General features: G+C 38.0%; 1 long non-coding RNA gene across 1 annotated transcript; it reads left to right on the forward strand.

Moving 5' to 3' along the window:
• Nucleotides 1-17,566: 17,566 nt before the first annotated feature.
• On the forward strand, nucleotides 17,567-18,291 carry LOC117194193. Its single transcript, XR_004474766.1, has 2 exons — nucleotides 17,567-17,601; nucleotides 17,660-18,291. It is a non-coding gene; the product is annotated as an uncharacterized LOC117194193 (long non-coding RNA).
• Nucleotides 18,292-22,302: the final 4,011 nt, after the last annotated feature.

The raw sequence follows: 22,302 nt of genomic DNA on the forward strand, positions 1-22,302 counted from the left end.
ATCCCCTTTCCCTTCCATTTTCTGAAGACAACGAGTTTCCTGTTATATTAGGCTCGTGATTTTGCCTTGTCGCTTGCACAGGCGTGCTATCTGAAGCTATAGTCATCCTACCTAATTGTCCGCGTAGATTTTCTTCGATCAAATTCTTAACGAATGAACTTAGCTCCACCATCATATCTTTCTGCTCACCTTTTATCAGGGCTTGTATAACCCCAAGGGTTCTTTCCGGCATATCTCCTTCGCCCGACCTATGGCTGATACTGCCCAAAGAATTATTCCGAAATTGTTGAGACTGCAACCTAGTATGCATCCCTCTGCGCGATGTAGTTCCCCGTCCCTGTTTAGGCCTAGCCCCTCTTGACTTTTGAAGTCCTCTCTCTGAAGCGTTTGACTCCGGGTTGGATCCCCCTTCTAACGGCACTATACCCGAACCCATGTCGGGTGGTAATTCGGCTGCTAGAGTATTCTCATCAAACGAAAGTTCCTCCGGATTCAACTCCGCCCTACATACGGGGCAATTTCTGTTATTTTTCACGAATTCTTTCATGCAAGTATCATGATACCGGTGCCCACAAGACGCAGTACATATTAGTTGCCTTCTTCTTATGGCTTCTTGACATATACCACAGACGCCTTGCCCCCTGGGGTACGTTGTACTGGTGACATGTTAAGGTAACCCAGTAATACGAGTTCTGATCACTAAATGTGGAAATCCCTAATTATAGGACCAAAGCTTCAATAAATTCTACAAAATTTTCCTAAATACCCAATATTTGTCCTTTTCGAGCTTGAGTCCGTCCGATATACGCTTTCTCTTGTCGCTGGAATATAACCTCAATGAAATCTAAATTGGTCTATGGTATGTTTATGTGGTCAGTAACCTTGGCAATGGCTAATTTCCAAATCTATATCTAGAAAATTAGACTTCCGAAAGCCATCGATATCTTCCCTCATAAACTCTTTTGGGGTTATCCTATTATAATTTGGCCGACCTATCCGCCTTTGTGAATAGCTGTCGTATATTCGCAAATTAATTCTGGTAACAAAAAAAATATCAGTTTCCATCCCTTGCTACCTGGCGGATTCTATTTGGTTAGGTATTCCGAAACTCAGAATCTTAAACCCAAAATTCCATCAATATCCTCCGTTACAGTAGTTGGACGGGAAGTATTAATTTTAATGTGGAATTTAAAATTGCAACGAGCAAAGTTTTTGGGGGTTTTAACCAGTAGTAACTCGTACTCTGGCCCCACGTTGGGCGCCAATCTATGTAATGTGCCAGAAATTCATATTCGTAGAGGTGTGAGATTGTATATACGGATGGAGGTTGCACATACTTTTTTTGACGGTCAGACACCAATAGTATAGCAGGATTTCGGAACGTGTACCTCTAGCTATGCTCTAACTAGCTCGCCGGAATGTCGTGGGATCTTTCCTACTCTCCTATCTGCTATACGAACACATTCGCAAAGATGTTTTAGGTACACTTGATTTAATGTTCAAAAGGAACTCTACAAAAGAAATCAAAAAGAAAAGAATGTGAATTTTAACTAACTGTTTAACCGACTACCGACAAATAGTCAGGCTATATTCCGTCGCTCTTGGGGAACTCAGATGACTTTGACCCCTTCTCTACCCTCCCTACCTTTGTATGCCGTTTAATCGACAGCATAACCCTAATCGAGCGCATCTCTATTTGATCATCGGACTTCCTCAGGCTCTACTCAGGACAAACACGAAAGGTTTAATGTTCCATTATTATCTACTAATTATTATTTAATAATTCAAAATTTAAGGGTTTGGACTTCATGGTTTTCCAGATAAGTATAAACTTAGCATAAAGTAATTAAATAAAGAAGGAGGAAATAGTAGCAAGTTATACCTAGTTATATGTGTATATGTATATAGGACTTATGTGTAGAGAATATGGCGTAAAAGAAATTAAATTGGAAAGAAGAGAAAAATATGATAATTATATAACTAGAAGGCAAACGTGAAAGTAAAGTTAGTAGCCGATCCGCTTTAAATTATGGCACGGATATGGTTGTTTTATATACCGGAATAGAAGTTTTATCAGACAGATATATATTTCGAAAATACTCGAGAATTCCGTTTAAGGAAGTTCGTAACTCACTCATACTTTATACGAATTATCCGGCGTGTCCGTTGAGCTCAAGGGGCGACGTAGGAACATATTCTGAGGAAGGGAGAAAAATTATGAATATACAGGTCTTCACTTCTAATTCGGATGAAACACCGATTTCCTTTCCATTTCCATACCCGTACGACGACGATTTGCCACTAAACGGCGGATCTTAAAAAAATGTGGTTTTCATTTGCGCTAATTTCTAATTATGGGTAATTATATACATTATTGGTTTTTTTTTTCTTTTTAAATCTAGACAATACAAAAATAGTTAGTGCGTAGCCTAATCTTTAATAAATGGAAAATCTCATGACGAGACTCAAAACTAATACTTTGGTATATTTTCACACGACGACTATTAAACGGCAGTGTGGATCGCCGCAGAATAATGTTTTATTTTCACAGTTTGAGAGCCACTCCACACATTGCGAAGAACTACATGCGAAAGCCTTAGCCGCGCGCTTAATTCATAAGCGAGAAGGGTGACGAGTGCGGCATATTAGTTTCTCCGAATTCGCAAGAAAACTATTCTTCTCGTCTTACTCCAAAAATGTACTTCACCTCAAGTATGCACCCACATAACTTCGGGTTTCACTCTAGTATATCTTTGAACGGCTCTTTCTGGTTTATTTGGTTGTAGTTATCGTTGGTTTATGTAGATTCTGGTTCCTAGGAAATCCGAGGTCTTTCCCAGATCTACTAAGAAATCGATGGCCTTTGACGACCTCGTTCTTGGAGGTGTCGAACGTAGTAAGATTTCCAGCCCTATGATACGAGACTGTTAAAGCTGTTTCACTATTGTAAGGTCCAAATACCTTTTATTTTTCTTAATCCAAAAGGAATAATGTAGTCCACCAGAACTTCAATTTACTTGGCACGTGTTTGATTGCACAACGTTTTCAAATTCACTTGTATATATATATTTGTATAAAAAGACACATCCGAATTCGCACAGCTTCACTATAGCAATGATCTAGCCAGAAGTTCTATTACTTGCATTAGCCCTTACGATCGGAACTTTACCTTCCACAACCAACGGGGTAATCGTACGATTTTAGACAAAGCATACACCTTGCTTCCCTAGATAACGGAGTAATCGTACGATGCTAAGCAAAGCTTACACATACATAGCTTCCACGACTAACGGAGTAATCGTATGATTTCTAGTAAAGCTTTAAAACATAACTCCCACAAATCCACGCTGCTTCTCTAAATAAGACATTAAGCTCTTCAATGGAAGCTTTAACTACTGCTCTCTTGTAATTGATCTCTTATCTTGTTTTTGTAAAGAGCAGAGTTAATGTTAAACGCGAGGGCCGTACTTCCCAAGCTGTTCTCTGGAGTTTTAGAGTCACAACTGGCCACTACACTGTAGAGTTGCGGTGTCCGCAGCAACTCACAACGTTCCCCCTCGTTTATATATAGTGACATATCTATAGTCCATGCTCCGCATACCCTTGTCTATGTCTATTACCCTGCACCCACAATACTATAAACAATACGACACCCTCAGCTTCGAACCCTCATAAACAATCTCACGCTCGAAATGGACCACGCGTAGCCGATTGCAGGCAATGTAAACAAACACCCTAAACTGGAAGTTGAACATAAAACAATAGATGCCGCACTAGAATCCAGCCGCACTAGAATCCAGCCGCATCAGAATCGATTCTCAAGAATCACACCATCCTAGCCGACCAATCAGAGGCCCTTTTCTCAGCCACCCCCAAGTAATGCAACACCGCTCATACGCAGCGGAAGCCTTTCATCAAAAGCCGCCTTTCCCACATATCGATCGAGTCACGTACTCCATCTCCGAAGCCGAAGTCGAAGCCAACGCCTACGAATCCAAATCCGAATCCCAAACGGAGCATCATAATATAAATAGTCCACATCTAAGAAGCCAACTCAGTTCTGTTCAAGACAAACGTCAATCGCGACACCGTCGGAGAATTCAACCAAAGTTAATTCCGTTCAAGACATCAGACCTCAGTCATCGTCGGGGAAATAACTAACCAATGTACGCTAAGTTTAAGTGAAAGAATAAAACCTTTTTTAAAACTTAAACTGAAGTGTCGCATATGTAACTGGCGCAGTCGGTAGGATCTCAGTTAAAAGTGAATCCCTTTTTTAAGACGATCAATTGGCGTAGTGACAGTTACAGTGCGTAATAACCTACAGTGATCAGAGAAAAAGTAACGCTAATACTAAAGAGATCCGCCAAAGAATCTACACACGATTGAAACTCAATTAATATTAAAAAAAAATAAATAAATAAAAAGAAATCAACATGCCGCTAACAGAAATCCACCTGAACCAAGCCTTGAAGTCAATCAGGCAAATTCCACCATACGACGGATGCCAAGAACGCCTAAGCTCGTTCATAAGCAGGATTGAGTACATCTCCGAATTGTACCCAACAGAAGACATCCGGCAACAAAGCATCATGTACGGAGCCACTGAGGGTCAACTTTGCGGACGAACACAACTTTTATCACAAAGCCTTCAACCCAACACATGGACCGTTCTAAAAGCAGCCCTAATCAGCAAATTCAACAACCACACTCCATACGAAACGCTGCTACAACAATTACACGACACCAAATTCAATGGGAATATTCGTAAGTTCGTAGAGGAACTAGAAATTAAGTCAAATGTTATAGTAAGTAAACTAAATCTGGAGACTAGCCCAGAAAATAAGATAATCTTTAAAAACGCTCTGGCAAATGCCACCAGACATACCATAGAAGATGCTCTACCCAATAAACTGTTCATCATTTTAGCAAAGAAAGACATTTCTACTATGGCTAATCTAGAAAAATCAGCTCAAGAGTTAGGAATCTACGAAAATTTCGTAACTGATAACAAGAATCACGAACACTCAAGAAACGGAAATAACAATCGTAGGAATGTTGGAACTTATTACCCTCGCTATAGTAGTAACGATTATAACAATCAAAACCCAAGTACTTCCAGAAATAATCATGGATCGAATCGAAATAATTCAGGAAATAATGCCGTAAATAATAAAGGATTATTTAACGAATTTCGAAATTCCTTAAACCAGGGCAGAGTACAGAATCCCACTAACTATCAAATCAATCAGACTCAGGCAGGTAGCAGTGCACCAAATCAGCCAGTCAAACGATCTAGGGAAAGCCAAAGCGGACAAATGGAAATGGATGTAAATTTTCAGCAGAGTGCCTTGGAAGAAATCGAGGAAGACCATATATAGAAATAATCGTAAATAATAAAAAATTAAGAGGTATCGCGGACTCGGGATCGTCAATAAATATAATAAAAGAAAACTATACAGATTCCAAAGTCGATAGCGACAACCTCACCGTCCATACCTTCAATGGACCCATCCGTCTGACTCAGAGCATTACACGTAATGCAACCAAAAACTGTCCGACAAAACAAAAATTTTATATTCATAATTTTTCTGAAAATTATGACATACTCTTAGGCAGAGAAAATTTGATGGCCAGCAAAGCCGTCATCGATTACCGAAATGAAACGGTAACGTTAGGAGAAAGATCATACCCAATCATCCAAAGTGGAGAAGCAATTGCCGTCGGCAAGACCGCACACAAAGGTGTTAAGCCATCTTCAAAGGAAGATTTAACTACACCTAAGTGCCTTGACCCATCTCCTGAAGGAGAGCAATACTTCGCTTCCGCATTAGAGAATGAATTAAGGGAATGCAACCAGCTAAGGTTGGAACATTTAAAAAACGAAGAAAAGGAGAAACTAAAGAAAGTTCTCTATGAATTTAAGGACGTGCAGTATAAAGAAGGTGACATTTTGACCTTCACTAGTACTATAAAGCACGAAATTAAAACCCATCACGAAGATCCTGTATATCGTCGACCATATAAATATGCTCAAATACACGATCAAGAAGTGACTCAACAAATCAAAGATATGATTAGACAGGGAGGGCACCCATCGCTATGATACCAAAGAAAATAGATGCTTCAGGAAAGCAGAAATATCGTATGGTAGTAGATTATAGAAGTCTAAACGAGGTGACAATCAAGGATAAATTTCCTACACCCAGAATGGACGAAATACTAAATAAACTAGGTAGGTGCCAATATTTCACAACAATCGATTTAGCTAAGGGATTCCATCAAATTCCTATGGAACCTAGCTCAATCCCAAAAACAGCTTTCTCCACGAAGCATGGACATTACGAGTTCACTCGTATGCCCTTTGGGCTAACCACTGCCCCCGCTACCTTCCAAAGATGTATGAACAATCTGCTAGAAGAGTTAATCTTCAAAGATTGCCTCGTATACTTAGACGACATCATCCATCCACTTCATTGGAAGAGCACCTGTTGTCACTAAAGAGAGTATTTGGAAAGTTGAGAGACGCCAACTTAAAGCTACAAATGGATAAGTGTGAATTCCTGAAGAAAGAAACTGAATTCCTAGGCCATGTAGTAACAACTAACGGCATAGTTCCTAATCCAAAGAAAATATCTGCCATAATAAACTTCCCAATTCCCAATACAACCACAAAAATAAAATCATTCATATGTTTATGTGGATTCTATAGGAAATTCATTCCCAACTTCGCTAATATAGCAGAGCAGTCATAGACCCAACAGAGGAAAAATACGTCGAGGCCTTCGAAAAATTGAAAGTTCTTAACTCCTCAGACCCCATCCTCGCATTCCCAGATTTCAACAGAATGTTCACGGTAACAACCGATGCAAGTAACATTGCATTAGGAGCAGTGTTGTCGCAAGACCACAAACCAATCTGCTATGCAAGTAGAACCTTAAACGAACACGAAATCAATTATTCAGCAATAGAAAAGGAATTACTAGCTATAGTTTGGGCAACTAAGTATTTCAGATCATACCTGTTTGGTAGAACGTTTGAGATATTAAGTGATCACAAACCCTTGATTTGGTTGAATAACCTCAAGGAACCAAATATGAAGCTACAACGATGGAAGATCAAATTAAACGAATTTGACTTCAAAATAAAATATTTACCCGGAAAGGAGAACCATGTAGCCGATGCGCTATCAAGAGTAAAGATTAACGAAAACCTACTCGGAGAAACCATTAATAGTGATTGTGCAACGGTCCATAGCGCGCAAGAAGATAATACAAATTATATTCCACTTACAGAGAGACCAATCAATTACTATAATAGGCAAATACAACTGATTAAAGGTAATGAGGATAAGGTAGAAACATCCCACTATTTCCACAAGATACTGATAAAAGTCACATATACCGAAATGACAGAATCATTAGCAAAAGATATAATAAAGGAATATGTGTGTACCAAAAAGAGTGCACTATATTTCCATAACGAAGTAGACTTCCCACTGTTCCAAAGGGCATTCCTGGAGATAATCAGTCCAAATCACTTCACTAAACTGATTAAATCCAGTACCAAACTCATAAATATTCCGAACTACTCCGAATTCAAAGAACAAATATTGAAGAATCATAAAAAGCTACTTCACCCAGGTATCGAAAAGACCACTAATTGGTTTAAAGGAAAATTCTACTACCCCGATTATCAAAAGTTAATCCAAAATATTATCAATGAATGTCCTACGTGCAACGTTGCTAAAACAGAGCATCGTAACACCAATCTAACCTTCGAAGTCACCCCTGAAATACAAAATATCAGAGAAAAGTATGTCATGGATTTCTATTTGGTAGGAAATCAACAATTCCTATCATGCATTGATGTATATTCTAAATTCGCTACCCTTGTAGAAGTTAAGAGTCGTGACTGGTTAGAAACCAAGAGAGCCATCATAAAAGTCTTTAACGAAATGGGCAAGCCACAGGGAATTAAAGCCGACAAAGATTCAGCCTTTATGTGCGCAGCATTGCAAGCATGGTTGAATGCGGAAAATGTGAAAATCGAAATCACTACCAGAAAAAACGGAGCTTCTGATGTAGAACGACTACATAAAACGATCAATGAAAAATTAAAAATCGTTTCAAGTGAGGATAACATAGAAAACAAGCTCACAAAATTCGAGTTAATTCTATACACTTATAACCATAAAACGGTTCATAATACTACAAAACGATCCCCAGCCGATATCTTCCTGTACGCCGGACTACCAGATTATAACACCCAACTGAATAAAGTTAGGAAGATCAATCATTTGAGTAACGATAGAATCGACTTTGAAGTAGACACGCTACAAGAATGCACCCCTAGTTAAAACAAAAACAACCAACCCGTTCAAAAGAAAAGGGGAAATTAGGCAGGTAGACGAAAAGCACTTTAAGGAGAAAAATAGAGGGAGGAAAATCACCCACTATAAAACGAAATTCAAAAGAAAGAAAAAATCTAATAAAAGTAAATACGATAATTGCAGAGTACCCGAAGAGAGTACTGGGAATCCGGAGCTACAACATGATTAAGATTATAATCTTACTAATGTTCACCGTCCTACAGTCTTCCGGACAGAATATAGAGATAGATCCCATCAACTCAAGGAATGGATATCTCATATTCAAAACAAATACCATTAACATACCCATTAATTATGAATACCATTATCTAACAATTAATATAACAAGAACAGATGAAACATATCAGAGTTTACTAGAACAGGCAACCCAATTTAATAACGTAATCTAAGTTCAATATTTAATCGAGAAATTGCAACGAGAATTCAACGGCATCAAAATAGCCAAAAGAAACAAGAGAGGCTTTATAAATGCAGTAGGCACAGTATATAAATATCTATTTGGAACATTAGATCAAGATGATAAAGTCGAATTAGAAGGGAAAATAAACAACCTGGCTAGCCACAGTGTTCAAGCTAACGAATTAAACTTAGTAATTCAAGCAGTAAATTCTGGCATAGAAGTTGTCAATAAATTAAGCAAGGATAATGATAGAAATAAGCAACTAGAGATATTAATATTTAACCTTCAACATTTTACAGAGTACATAGAGGATATTGAATTAGGCATGCAGCTAACAAGATTAGGGATCTTTAATCCAAAATTATTGAGGCAGGATTACCTGAACCACACCGATTCAGAGAAATTATTAAATATCAAAACATCTACATGGTTGAAATCAGACACTAACGAAATACTAATAATTTCCAACATCCCACGAGAGACCAGAAATATTCATATACTTAAAATTGTCCCATATCCAGATGAAGATAATAACATCCTCACTGATCTAACGCAAAACAATTATTACGTTCTAGAAAACGAGGTATATGAAAAAGAATCAAAACGAAAAATAAATGACGAATGTATTTCAGGAATAGTCAAACAAGTAGAAACAAAATGTCCATACACCAAAGCACACCAAAACTTTCAAATAAGTTTCATAGAACCCAACATATTGTTAACTTGGAAATTACCAAAAACCATATTAAACCAAGATTGCCTATACCAAGAAATAAAAGTAGAAGGTAACGCATTAATAAAAATACATAATTGCAGTGTACAGTTAAACGAATTCTTAATATCCAACTCCATACCAGAATTTGCACAAAGCATCTACATCAACAATAACGTAACAAAAATTAAACCATTGTCTTATTTGCAAACCAAAGAAATCGTAATAGAAAATACGCGATTAAATAATGTATTACATGTAAGCTTAATACTACTATTTGTCATAATCATAATAGGTTTAAGCTACAAATTGTTTAATCTAAGTAAAAGCAATAGGCCTAAAACCGACCCGCACATAGAAACACCCTTAGACGAAGACGAGGAATCCCCAGCATGCACAGTTTTAGACGCACCTGAACTATATCCAAGGATAATCGCCTGAGGACAGGCTTAAATCTAACAATGGGGGAGTGACATATCTATAGTCCATGCTCCGCAAACCCTTGTCTATATCTATTACCCTGCACCCACATTACTATAAACAATACGACACCCTCAGCTTCGAACCCTCATAAACAATCTCACGCTCGAAATGGACCACGCGTAGCCGATTGCAGGCAATGTAAACAAACACCCTAAACTGGAAGTTGAACATAAAACAATAGATGCCGCACTAGAATCCAGCCGCACCAGAATCACGCCACTCTTCAGAGATCAATTACTAATCGATTCTCAAGAATCACACCATCCTAGCCGACCAATCAGAGGCCCTATTCTCAGCCACCCCCAAGTAATGCAACACCGCTCATACGCAGCGGAAGCCTTTCATCAAAAGCCGCCTTTTCCACATATCGATCGAGTCACGTACTCCATCTCCGAAGCCGAAGTCGAAGCCAACGCCTACGAATCCAAATCCGAATCCCAAACCGAGCATCATAATATAAATAGTCTACATCTAAGAAGCCAACTCAGTTCTGTTCAAGACAAACGTCAATCGGAGAATTCAACCAAAGTTAATTCCGTTCAAGACATCAGACCTCAGTCATCGTCGGGGAAATAACTAACCAATGTACGCTAAGTTTAAGTGAAAGAATAAAACCTTTTTTAAAACACTTAAGTGTCGCATATTTAACTATATATATATTTTTTTTTTAATATTTGACCAAAATGGAGGAAGGAAAAAAAAATGTTAAGGGACATGTGATCGATTTACAGGTTTTTCATTATATAATTCAACATCGATCACATGGTTTTAGTAATAGCCTAACAGAGAGCCTATTTTCAAGTTGCACTTTAAGGGTGCTTCAACTTGAGTTAGAAAATTATAACTATTGGCAATATGAGGCATGGCATTTCTGCAGCTCATTTGCGTTACTTCGCTCTTTTATTGGCGAAGTTATTTATTAATTTCATTGATGCGCTCTTGGCAGCGTTGTCGGTCCTCTTCATTTGTGAAGGTTTTTTCCATGTCCCGCTCCAGATGTCGTTGTTGAAGCAGCCGTTTGATCCGGCCGCCCCTCTTTGTTTTCTTCCTTGGCCTTTTTTCGTGTCTTGCCCTGTACTAAGCTATTGTGAGTGGGCGTGGTCCATCAGCTGGACACACCTCAAGCGCCTCTTTCAGCGTCGGTGCGTCCCTTTGTTCAATAGGAACAGCATTTTTCATTGGTTCCTTTTCCATGTGCCTATGGACTCAGGCGGTGCCGGTGCCGGTCATCGCACAGGTCAAGTTATATATTTGTATGTTATGTTTGTAGTTTATTTTCTTTTTTTAGGCCTATGAGCTCAGGCGGTGCCGGTGCTGGTCATCGCACAGGTGCTTCTAGTGACACACGCTCTTTGTAGCGTTGTCGGTGCCTTTTGAGGTCTTTATCTTCTTCCGTTTTCTTTTGTCGCACTTTAAATTCACTTTTAATTTTAATTGTTTATTGGTAAATTGTTCCATTGTAGTTAAAGAATGGTTATTGGCGTGTGCTCCTTCCGGTTGCGTATTTATAATTTTTCACTAATTTATTTTTCACAAAGGGTCCTGTCACGGTCGCCATGTCGAAGGAAGTATAATTCTTTGTAAAAATATATGTGTATTTCTTTATTTTGATCTTTCGGGAGTTATCCCTCCGATCTGATTTGTTGGTTGGGACTTTATTGTTACGTAAACACTGCAACAAAGTGTTACAGTGTGTATTCCTTAAGTACCGTCGGTACAGTGGGTATTCGAAATAATGAATACTTTATGTGAATGTGTATATTATATTTAATTTAATATGAGCATACTACATCTCCCTCCTTTTGAAAAATAACGTAATCTAATGAAGTTATTTTTATTTTTAGCTTTTTGTATATACATATGTAGTTATGTATTCTTAAAAAGAAAATTTATATTTTTTTTTTCTAAGTTAATTATAAGAGTATTGAACTTGAATTAATATTGATAAAATTTAAAAGTTATTTGAATATAAATGCAGAATAATATATTTTTATGGTTTATATTTATGTATGGCCACACTTATGATTAAGAATTGAAAATCTTTAACCTATCCTTATGGACTTTCTGAGTTTTGTTTTTATTATCGGAGATTATGACGTTATCTCTTTCTCCGATACTTTCTACTCTATATGGTCCTATGTATTTAAAATCTAGCTTATGCCCTGTTTCATTTTTCAATAAAACTTTATCTCCTACAGCTAAATTTAAATCTTTTAACTTTAAATCATATAGCTGTTTATTTTTATACCCGATACTCAAAATGAGTATTGGGGTATATTAGATTTGTGGTAAAAGTGGATGTGTGGAACGTCCAGAAGGAATCGTTTCCGACCCCATAAAGGATATATATTCTTGATCAGCATCAATAGCCGGGTCGATTGAGCCATGTCTGTCTGTCCGTCTGTCCGTCTGTCCGTCCCCTTCAGCGCCTAGTGCTCAAAGACTATAAGAGCTAGAGTAACGATGTTTTGGATCCAGACTTCTGTGATATGTCACTGCTACAAAAATATTTCAAAACTTCGCCCCTCCCACTTCCGCTCCCACAAAGGACGAAAATCTGTGGCATCCACATTTTTAAAGATACGATAAAACCAAAAACGCAGAATCGTAGAGGATGACTATATGTTTTAGAATGTAAGATCTCAACCAGATCGTATAATTATTACAGCCAGAATCAAGAAAACAATTTCATTCTTTCTCGCTCTGTCTCTCTCTAACACACAGGTTTCATGGTCGGTTTTGCCAATTGCAAAATATGAGTTCAAGGATCTCAGAACCTATAAGAGCCAGAGCAACAAAATTTGGTATCCACACTCCTGTGATATCGGACCTTGACCGTTTCGTGTCCAAATTTGGCCACACCCCCTTCCGCCCCCGCAAAGGACGAAAATCTGGGGCATCCACAAATCTCAGAGACTATTAAGGCTAGAGTAACCAAATTTGGTATCCGAACTTCTGTTAGATCTCACTATAAAACGTTTATCTCAGAATTTCGCCCCAACCCCTTCCGCCCCCACAAAAGACGAAAATCTGTTGCATCCACAATATTGCACATTCGAGAAAACTAAAAACGCAGAATCATAGATAATGACCATATCTATCAGACTGCTGAATCTGGATCAGATCGGATCATTTTTATACCCAAAAGGAACAAATCAATTTGCACTGGCTACGCAGCGCCCGACGTCACGCTCAGACTGATTTTCTGTCTCTCTCGCACGCACTCTTTGTCGTGTCGTTCAATATTAGCGGCGTCTGCCGGAGGAGAGCCATACTGACTTAGTATCGGGTATAACTGTAGAGTTGCGGTGTCCGCTGCAACTCACAACGTTCCCCCTCGTTTAGGTCTGTGATGGTTATTCTTGATAGCGCATCTGCTATATGATTGTCTTTACCCTTTAGATACTCGACTGTAAAGTCGTATTCTTCTAATTCGAGCCGCATGCGTGTGAGTTTTGAGCTGGGATACATATGCTAATGGGAGTTGGAGTCCGTTATGGTTTTGAGTTAAAGCCGCTCCACATGCTTGTTTACTAGCATCGGTGATTATGCAAAATTCTTTCTGAAAATCTGGGTACTGTAACAGAGTGGGTTCCATAAGTTTATCTTTTAAATATTGGAATGCATTTTGACATTCAGTTGACCACTCAAAGGGGACATTCTTTTTACATAATCTAGTTATGTTCCGGTAATAGTCGGCGAAGTTTTTAATAAAACGTCTATAATAATTGCAAAATGCAATAAATCGTCTAGCGCTGTCCGCATCATGTGGGACTGGATAGTTTTTGATGACGTCATATTTTTTGTCATCTGGCAAGATTCCTTTATCTGTGCATTTATGACCAAGAAAGGTCACTTCATGCATAAAAAATGAACATTTTTGTGGATGTAATTTTAGGTTGTGTTTCCTACATATCTCAAAAATATCTGTTGTTTTTAAGCATATGTTTTTCGGAACAACCCATGACTATTAGATCGTCCATATACAGGAAGGCTTGCGAAGCTTCAAGTCCAGAGAGTGCTATAGTCATCATTCTTTGAAATGAATTCGGCGCTATTTTTAAACCAAATGGTAGTCGCGTGAAGCGATATGAGCCATTGCTCGTTGAAAAAGACATTATATTTCGCGAACTTTCTTCTAGTTCGATTTTATGAAAACCTGACATTAAGTCAAGGCATGAGAAATACTTTGCTCTACCTATTTGATCCAAAATGTCATCAATTCTAGGTAGTGGAAATTTGTCGGCCTGGAGTTTTTTGTTTATTTGACGATAGTCAACTACTAATCGCCATTTCTTTTGTTCTGAACCCGGAAGGGCTTTCTTTGGGACAAGTAGAAGTGGGCTGTTGTATTCTGATACGGATGGTTCGACAATATTGTCGTTTATTAATTTTCCTATTTGTTTTTTAATTTCCTCAACTTGGCTATGCGGGCTTCGATAGTTCTTTATATATATAGGTTCATCATCCCTCAATCTCAATTTCTGTTTATAAAAATTATTTGTTGTGATTGATTCGGTTTCAAGCCCGAATACGTCACTAAAATTGGTGCATAGTTTAGTTAATTGCTTCTTGAATTGTACTGGGAAATGTTTGCTTAATTCAGCTATGACAGTTTTTTCTCGGATTTTTTGAGTTGTTTGAATTACCTTGTAATTCGAAAGTGATTCATATTGTATGTTATTTATATGTACTAATTGGTTGGTACTGGTTGTATTCAGCAATCGGACAAATATATTATTTTTTGAAGTTATTGTATTTGCTACATAAATACCAGGTTGAATTTCCTGGTTTGGGATTAATATGGTTTCTATATCGGAAGTTAATTCTATTTTTCTGACAACTTGTGATCTTGCTGGTAGAAGAATTGTATTGTTACCAGAACTGTATGTTATTGGAACATAAATTTTAATTTTTATATTATTTGGTCGTATTATTAACCAATCCTCTGAAGGTTTTAAGACTATTAGGCAGTTTAATTCTTTTATGAAATCAATGCCTATTATTCCATCACACGGAATTGCAAAATGCTGATTAACTAAATGGAAATTGTGTGGAATTATGTACTTATCTGTCTGTAGCTCTATTAGGGCAAGGCCTTGGGATTTTAATATACCTTCCCCTATTCCTTGAATATCTATTGTATTTTTTGTTTGAGTGTCGTTAAAGACATCTGAATTTGGCACCTGTATCTATAAGGAATGTAAGTTGTTTTCCTGTTTTAGAATTGAGGAATGCCACGAATATATTGAGATTGAGGTTGATTGTGTGAACCGCTGGATTTTTTAATTTTGTGTATCTAAAGGATCTTGGGAGTTTCCCGAAGCTGTCTGGGTAACACGAACATTGTTCTGTCGTGTGTTTCCATTGCTATTGTATCTTTGGTTGTTATAGGTTCCACCGTTATTACGGTTATTTCCCCTATAGCCACCACGATCTCTATTGTTATTATAATTATTGTTGTTGTAAATATGGTTGTGGTTGTAACCATCATCAATGGCATCATTCATTGTTGGGAATGTGCCTGCTTCTAGTATTGTTTTTAGTCTGCCGTGCTCTCAATTTTTAACCATTGTACTAATGGCCTCTTTGCAGCTGAACTTATCAGCGTGTTCCGCTGGCAGACCCTCATCTCATACATTGATGCTTCTAGAAGTTTTCTCATATCATCAATCTCTGTTGTGAATTGGGCGGCTGTTTTGCCTTTTTGGCATACTTTTGCCATTTTAGCCTTTATAACATCTGATGACTCACCGACAATAGTGTCTTGAAATTTCTTTATTATTGCGTTAATGGTGGTTTCATCTTGTATTTTATACAATGTAGTTCCTATTACTTTTGATTTATTTACTTCTATAGCTAAATTTTCGTATGGTCCTTTCGTTAGATTGACCAATTTGACTGCCGTAATGAATCTTTGTAAATGGAGTTTTTGTCCATTAAATTCCGGAATGGCGTGCGAAATATCTTTGATATATGCCCGTTGGGCAATTGTTTTGTCTGCCATTGTGGTTGGTTCTTGCCCAACCACGCTGTTTGCTGAACTAGTCGACGGTTTGTCGTCGTATTCTCAAACGAATACTAATCGTTCCCTTAGACGTTTGAAAACGTCTGTAGCTTGAAACCGATGTATATCAGTAAGTCTTTGTTTGTTCTCTAGAAAAATTTCTCTGACCTCATTATATTTGTTTCCCAAATTAGTTGTATGTTTAATGACCGTACTATTTTGAGTAGATCTGTTCTGCGTTAAGCATTTATATGACTTATCGAATTCTGCTCTTAGAGTGCAAACTTTAGTCCATATGTGTTTTTTAATGTTGTCCATTCCGATTGGAAGACAATCTAACATTAGCAACCACAATTCTTCCTATAAATTCATTTTCTATTATTTGGCTGTTTACGAGGATGCCGGGTATGGTTGATAATACGATACCCTTTTGTGTGGCATCACAATGAATTAGTGGTGAAAAAGGTAAATTATATTCGTTCATATATGAGTATTCGAACTCGTATATGCTTATTGGATTGGGGAATACGGCTAAGATTGCTTTAGCTCTATATTCGAAATTTTCATTTTTATCGCGGGTAGCCCTAATGGCTGCTGCTGTTCTACAAGACATTTTATTTTGGCTTTGTAACAGTATATTAAAGGCGGGAATTCTACCTGAAATGTACCCATGTACATGTATTCGAGCTCTATTATGCTCATAGGGGTCGTTGAGACCAATTGTAGCATTTTATTTGTAAAAGTTTTGTCTTTTATATATATTTTCCCTTTTTTTTGTTTTTTTTTTTTAAATTGTTTAAATTGTTTGCCCTACTCATATATCTCTTTTTATACCCGATACTCAAAATGAGTATTGGGGTATATTAGATTTGTGGTAAAAGTGGATGTGTGTAGCGTCCAGAAGGAATCGTTTCCGACCCCATAAAGTATATATATTCTTGATCAGCATCAATAGCCGAGCCGATTGAGCCCTGTCTGTCTGTCCGTCTGTCCGTCCGTCCGTCTGTCCGTCCCTTTCAGCGCCTAGTGCTCAAAGACTATAAGAGCTAGGACAACGTGTAATATTCGACGCTTGTCGTGCCTGCTTGTATTTTAATTATCCACGGCTAACTCCCAAAATTACAGCCTAAAACTAGGCCGTAAAAAAATTCGAGTTGAAGATCTTTTGAGCTTTGATAAAGCTTATCAACAGCTGTTTTGCGACCAAGCGGCAACGCTTTGATATACAATTTTTCTGCCGTGCACTATATGTTATTAAATATTGCTGTGTCTGGATTCTGTATAACAGAAGAAGACCATAAAAAGTGTGGAAAAAACGTGGGTTGCTGTACTTAGTAGTCCCAGCCTCTTTCTTTTTCTCCTCGTGACCGTCAGAGTGACCGGCAGTGGAAAAAGAAGTCTTGTAGAGCTGACCCAGTTCTCTAAACCAAGGTCAAGCCAAAGTCAAAGCCTAGTGCAAGTGACAAGTGCGGCTCAAAGTGATCATTTAATTTGAGTGGACGCGCCAGTTATATATTGCCAATACAGGGGCAGCCGTTCGACCATTTGGAAAACGAGCGCCCACAGTTTACAAAAATTTTTCGAAACAGTGGTGCAATTCTGTTGAGGTAATTATCCACCCAGCTACAGCGACCCGTTGAAAAATGTTCTGTTCTTTCCGCGTAGGATTAGCACCACTAGTATCTACGTATTGAAACGCTGGTCTAGAAGTTACGGATTGGTTATTCCCGGAGACCTCTATTGGCCACGTGCCCGTACCACCGGTTAAACCCCCACCGTTTGACATTCGGATGAGGCGGTAGCCGAGGGCATGGACTTGCTCCTCCAGTAAACCCGATCGGTGGGCTCTACAAGCGTCGCCGGGACCCGTTCGACCCATGGGGATGATCTGACTGACTCTTCAAATACACCAGTCGCCCCACGAGCCATCAAGTGTGCGGGTGTACCTAACCTCACGCCGCAGATGAACCGCGGTCATTGACCCTTGGCATCGGAAACAGCTGAAGTTACCTGCGCCCGGTACAATCGTGTGGCACCTTCAGACCTCGAGTAGGAACTCGGTCTCCAGCCGGGAAGCATCGACCCCGCCTCGGATTTAGTTATATTTTCTATCTTTCTTTCGAAATTAGACCCGATATGCGAAACCCTGTTTTTTATCCGCTTTCTGTTTAACTACGTTCTTTTGATACGGCAAAAAATTTGCAACAGCCAATTAAATCCGGTATAAACAAAAAGGGAATTCCTATCCATGGGCTAAATCGAACTTGAACAAATGAGTAGTGTATTAATACCGATTATTTTTACAGTTTTTGATTGTGGTTGCCACGCATTCATCTCATCATCTATGCAGATACTCATCACAATCACACACATCATCATACTCCTCCACCCATCAAATCATCGCATCCAACACACAACGAAAGATCTTTCTGCGTGGGAGTCAAAGCTATTAATCGTATCGTAAGTGATTATCCTGAACCAAGTAAGCCATCTGAAAAGAATGAATGTGCGGTAACTATTCGTTGGTCTTCAACCATGATCACGGTTTTATACACATATTACTCATGCCTTTAAGCGATTTTCCATATACCCTATTTTTGTCTGGTTTTGGCACTGACCAAGTTTACGTAATGAAGTTTGAAGTTTTCTTGTTCCTATGATGAACACATAACCTAGCTCGTGCATTTATATATACCTACTACTAATCAGTTTTATAGATTTAAGATCATTATACCCTACCTCGCCCCTATGATATTCTTTCCCCAGTATATGCTGTATAGTAATACCCTATAAATGTAAGACAATATCGAATAGCAAGCTTATATTAGAGACTAAATTCTATTAGCGTTAGGTTTTATAGGAATTTAAATGAAGAACTATGGATTGCTTAAATAAAGATAGTTTGGAAATGAACCAAGTCTAAATATCTTATATCGGAACCATGCAACCTCGTCTGACGGAGATGTGACCCACCGCCGTCTTTGTTGGAGGGATCCTGACAGTTAATAGGTGGCCCTGAAGGATCATGGTAGGGTGGGCGTTCTCGCCAATGGGCGATACCGCAGCCGACAAAGATCTGACCGGTGTTCGTCTTCGTTTACGTATCCATGCTGATCTGTGCCTTTGACCCCTTGTATCCCGTTTCCTAGTCTCCTTTCCCTACTCGTACGCGTTTTTTTTTTTATATAAATTCTTATCTCGACCATTTGCCAGAGTGCTAAATGGGTAGTAAAATATCCTCCATGCCCACACCCCGCCGACCAGAGACAAAAGCCGAAGCCAGCGCGTACTTCCTACTCCCGTTTATATCATCAGCTCCTATAACCTGTACGTTGTATGCTACAAACGATGTTTTGGATCCAGACTTCTGTGATATGTCACTGCTACAAAAATATTTCAAAACTTCGCCCCGCCCACTTCCGCCCCCACAAAAGGCGAAAATCTGTGGAATCCACATTTTTAAAGATACGATAAAACCAAAAACGCAGAATCGTAGAGGATGACTATATGTTCTAGAGTGTAAAATCTCCATCAGATCGTATAATTATTATAGCCAGAATCAAGAAAACAATTTCATTCTTTCTCGCTCTGTCTCTCTCTAAAACACTGGTTTCATGGTCGGTTTTGCCAATTGCAAAATATGAGTTCAAGGATCTCAGAACATATAAGAGCCAGAGCAACCAAATTTGGTATCCACACTCCTGTTAGATCTCACTATAAAACGTATATCTCAGAATTTCGCCCCACCCCCTACCGCCCCCACAAAGAACGAAAATCTGTTGCATCCACAATATTGCACATTCGAGAAAACTAAAAACGCAGAATCATAGATAATGACCATATCTATCAGATTGCTGAATCTGGATCAGATCAGATCATTTTTATAGCCAATAGGAACAAATCAATTTGCAGTGGCTACGCAGCGCCCGACGTCACGCTCAGACTGATTTTCTGTCTCTCTCGCACGCACTCTTTGTCGTGTCGTTTAATATTAGCGGCGTCTGCCGGAGGAGAGCCACACTGACTTAGTATCGGGTATAGCTGTAGAGTTGCGGTGTCCGCAGCAACTCACACCGTTCCCCGTCGTTTTTAAATTATCTGCTATTCGTTTATTCTTTTCAATAATAAAAAAATTATTAAAAATTTTTTTTTTTTTATTTATATACATAAATATATACCCTTTCTTTTTTTCTATACTCTTTAAAATTTTATCAATATACTTTTGTTTTTTTTATATATATATATATTTTTTTAATATTTGACCAAAATGAAGGAAGAAAAAAAATATACAATACAAATACAAATACAAATACAATACAAAATACAAATAAATACAAAAGCTAATCAAGACAATTCAAAAATACAAAAAAACCAAAAAAACCAAAGTTTTTAAACAAAACCAACCAAACCAAAACACAAAGAAAGTGAAACTATCAGCTAAACCAAAGAAGGAAGACCCCCAGAAGACCCAGTTAAACAAAGAAATTTAAGAAGGAAGACTCGTTCGAAGACCTGTCAGCCAAATCAAGAAGGAAGACCCGTTCGAAGATCTGTCAGCCAAACTAAGAAGGACGACCCCTACCGGATAGTTCGTGAGCAAAAGTTGTATTAATAAATATATAAGTTCAATTAGGTTATATTAGATTATAAAAACAAACATATAAGAAAAATTTAATGTGGATCAACTAACTTTAGATTTTGAAAAACTAAAAATGATTAACTCACAAACAAGGACCGATCTCACTGCAGATCTGGTCAAACAATTGATAGCACTTCAAATTTCACAAGTACAGGAGCAAATTGTAAAATTAAAACAACAAATAGAAACTAAATCCGATCAGGTATCAGATTATCAGGCAGAAACAATAGACGAGACAATAAAAGATGACACCACATTAAAGGTAATAGAATAGATTAAACCAATACGTAGGATGGAGGGAAGCTGCAGAAACTGCAGTGAAGTTATATAAGAAAGGAAGTAAGCAATATTATATTGCCTTAACAATTTTGAGAAACAAAATAACAGGACCAGCACATGACGCACTGACCCACCACAGGACAGTTTTAAATTTTGATGCCATACTTTCACGACTTGACTTTGTTTACAGTGACAAGAGACCAATTTACATAATAGAACAGGAGTTAAGCGTTCTCCGACAAGGGAACCTTTCAATAATAGATTTCTATAACGAGGTTAACAAGAAAATAACGTGGGTAATAAATAAGACAATAATGACTCACGGAAAGGACAGGGAAATCACGAAAGAATCAAATAAGAAAATTAGAGACAATGCCTTACGCATTTTTGTCACTGGCCTAAACGGCGGCATTGCAGAAATCCTATTTTCATTGAATCCCCCAGATTTACCGAATGCCTTGGTAAAGGTACAGGAATTGCAATCAAATAACATTCGGGCCCAATTTGCCTACCAATTCAGTGGCCCCAGAAATTCAGGGAATAATAACTACAATACATTAAGATTCAACCAACGACAACCAAGGACTAATAGTTCACCATTCGACCAAAAAAGGGATCTTCAGAGAAATAACATGTCATGGGGACAACCCTATTTCTTGGGTAATAGACAACAAAATCAGGCCCCAGAACCAATGGATGTAGACGAATCATTACAAATCCAGAACCGACAGAACAGCAATCAATTCAGGGGAAATAATAATAATAATAATAATAGATATTATCGGGAGAATACTAATGGTTATTATAGGAGAAATAATAACAATTATAACCAAGCTCAGCATTTTAGGGCAAACGTAGTACCGAATAATCAATCTAACGCAAATCAAGTGCAGAAACGTAAACCAAATGAAACGTCGGAACAACCGGCTAATAAAGCAATGCGGATAAATAACATTGAGGAGGACCATTTTTTAGATCAGCCCCCGAAGTAGGTCTGCCCTACTTAAAAAGAGTAGATAAAAAAATAAACAGAGAATTACAAGTTTTGATAGATACGGGAGCAACTTCCTGTTATATAAAAAAGGGAATTTACGAAAATAAAAAAGAACTATCAATTTATAAGAAAGTTGCTACAGTAAATGGGTTTTCAATAATTAAATATTTCCATAATATAACTATTTTCAACACAAAACAAGTGTTTTACGAAATAGATGGAATGGAGGCAGATTTACTAATAGGATTTAACCTATTAAAGAAAATCGGAGCTGTTATTGATACAGGAAAGGGGACTTTAAGTTATAAAGACAATGAAGAGAAACTAATATATGACGAGGTCCTTTCTTTAAACAAATTAACCTTTACAGAAGGAAAAACCATCCTTCCATTGAAG

The sequence above is a fragment of the Drosophila miranda genome, assembly GCF_003369915.1.
Source record: "Drosophila miranda strain MSH22 chromosome Y unlocalized genomic scaffold, D.miranda_PacBio2.1 Contig_Y2_pilon, whole genome shotgun sequence".
NCBI lineage: Eukaryota > Metazoa > Arthropoda > Insecta > Diptera > Drosophilidae > Drosophila > Drosophila miranda.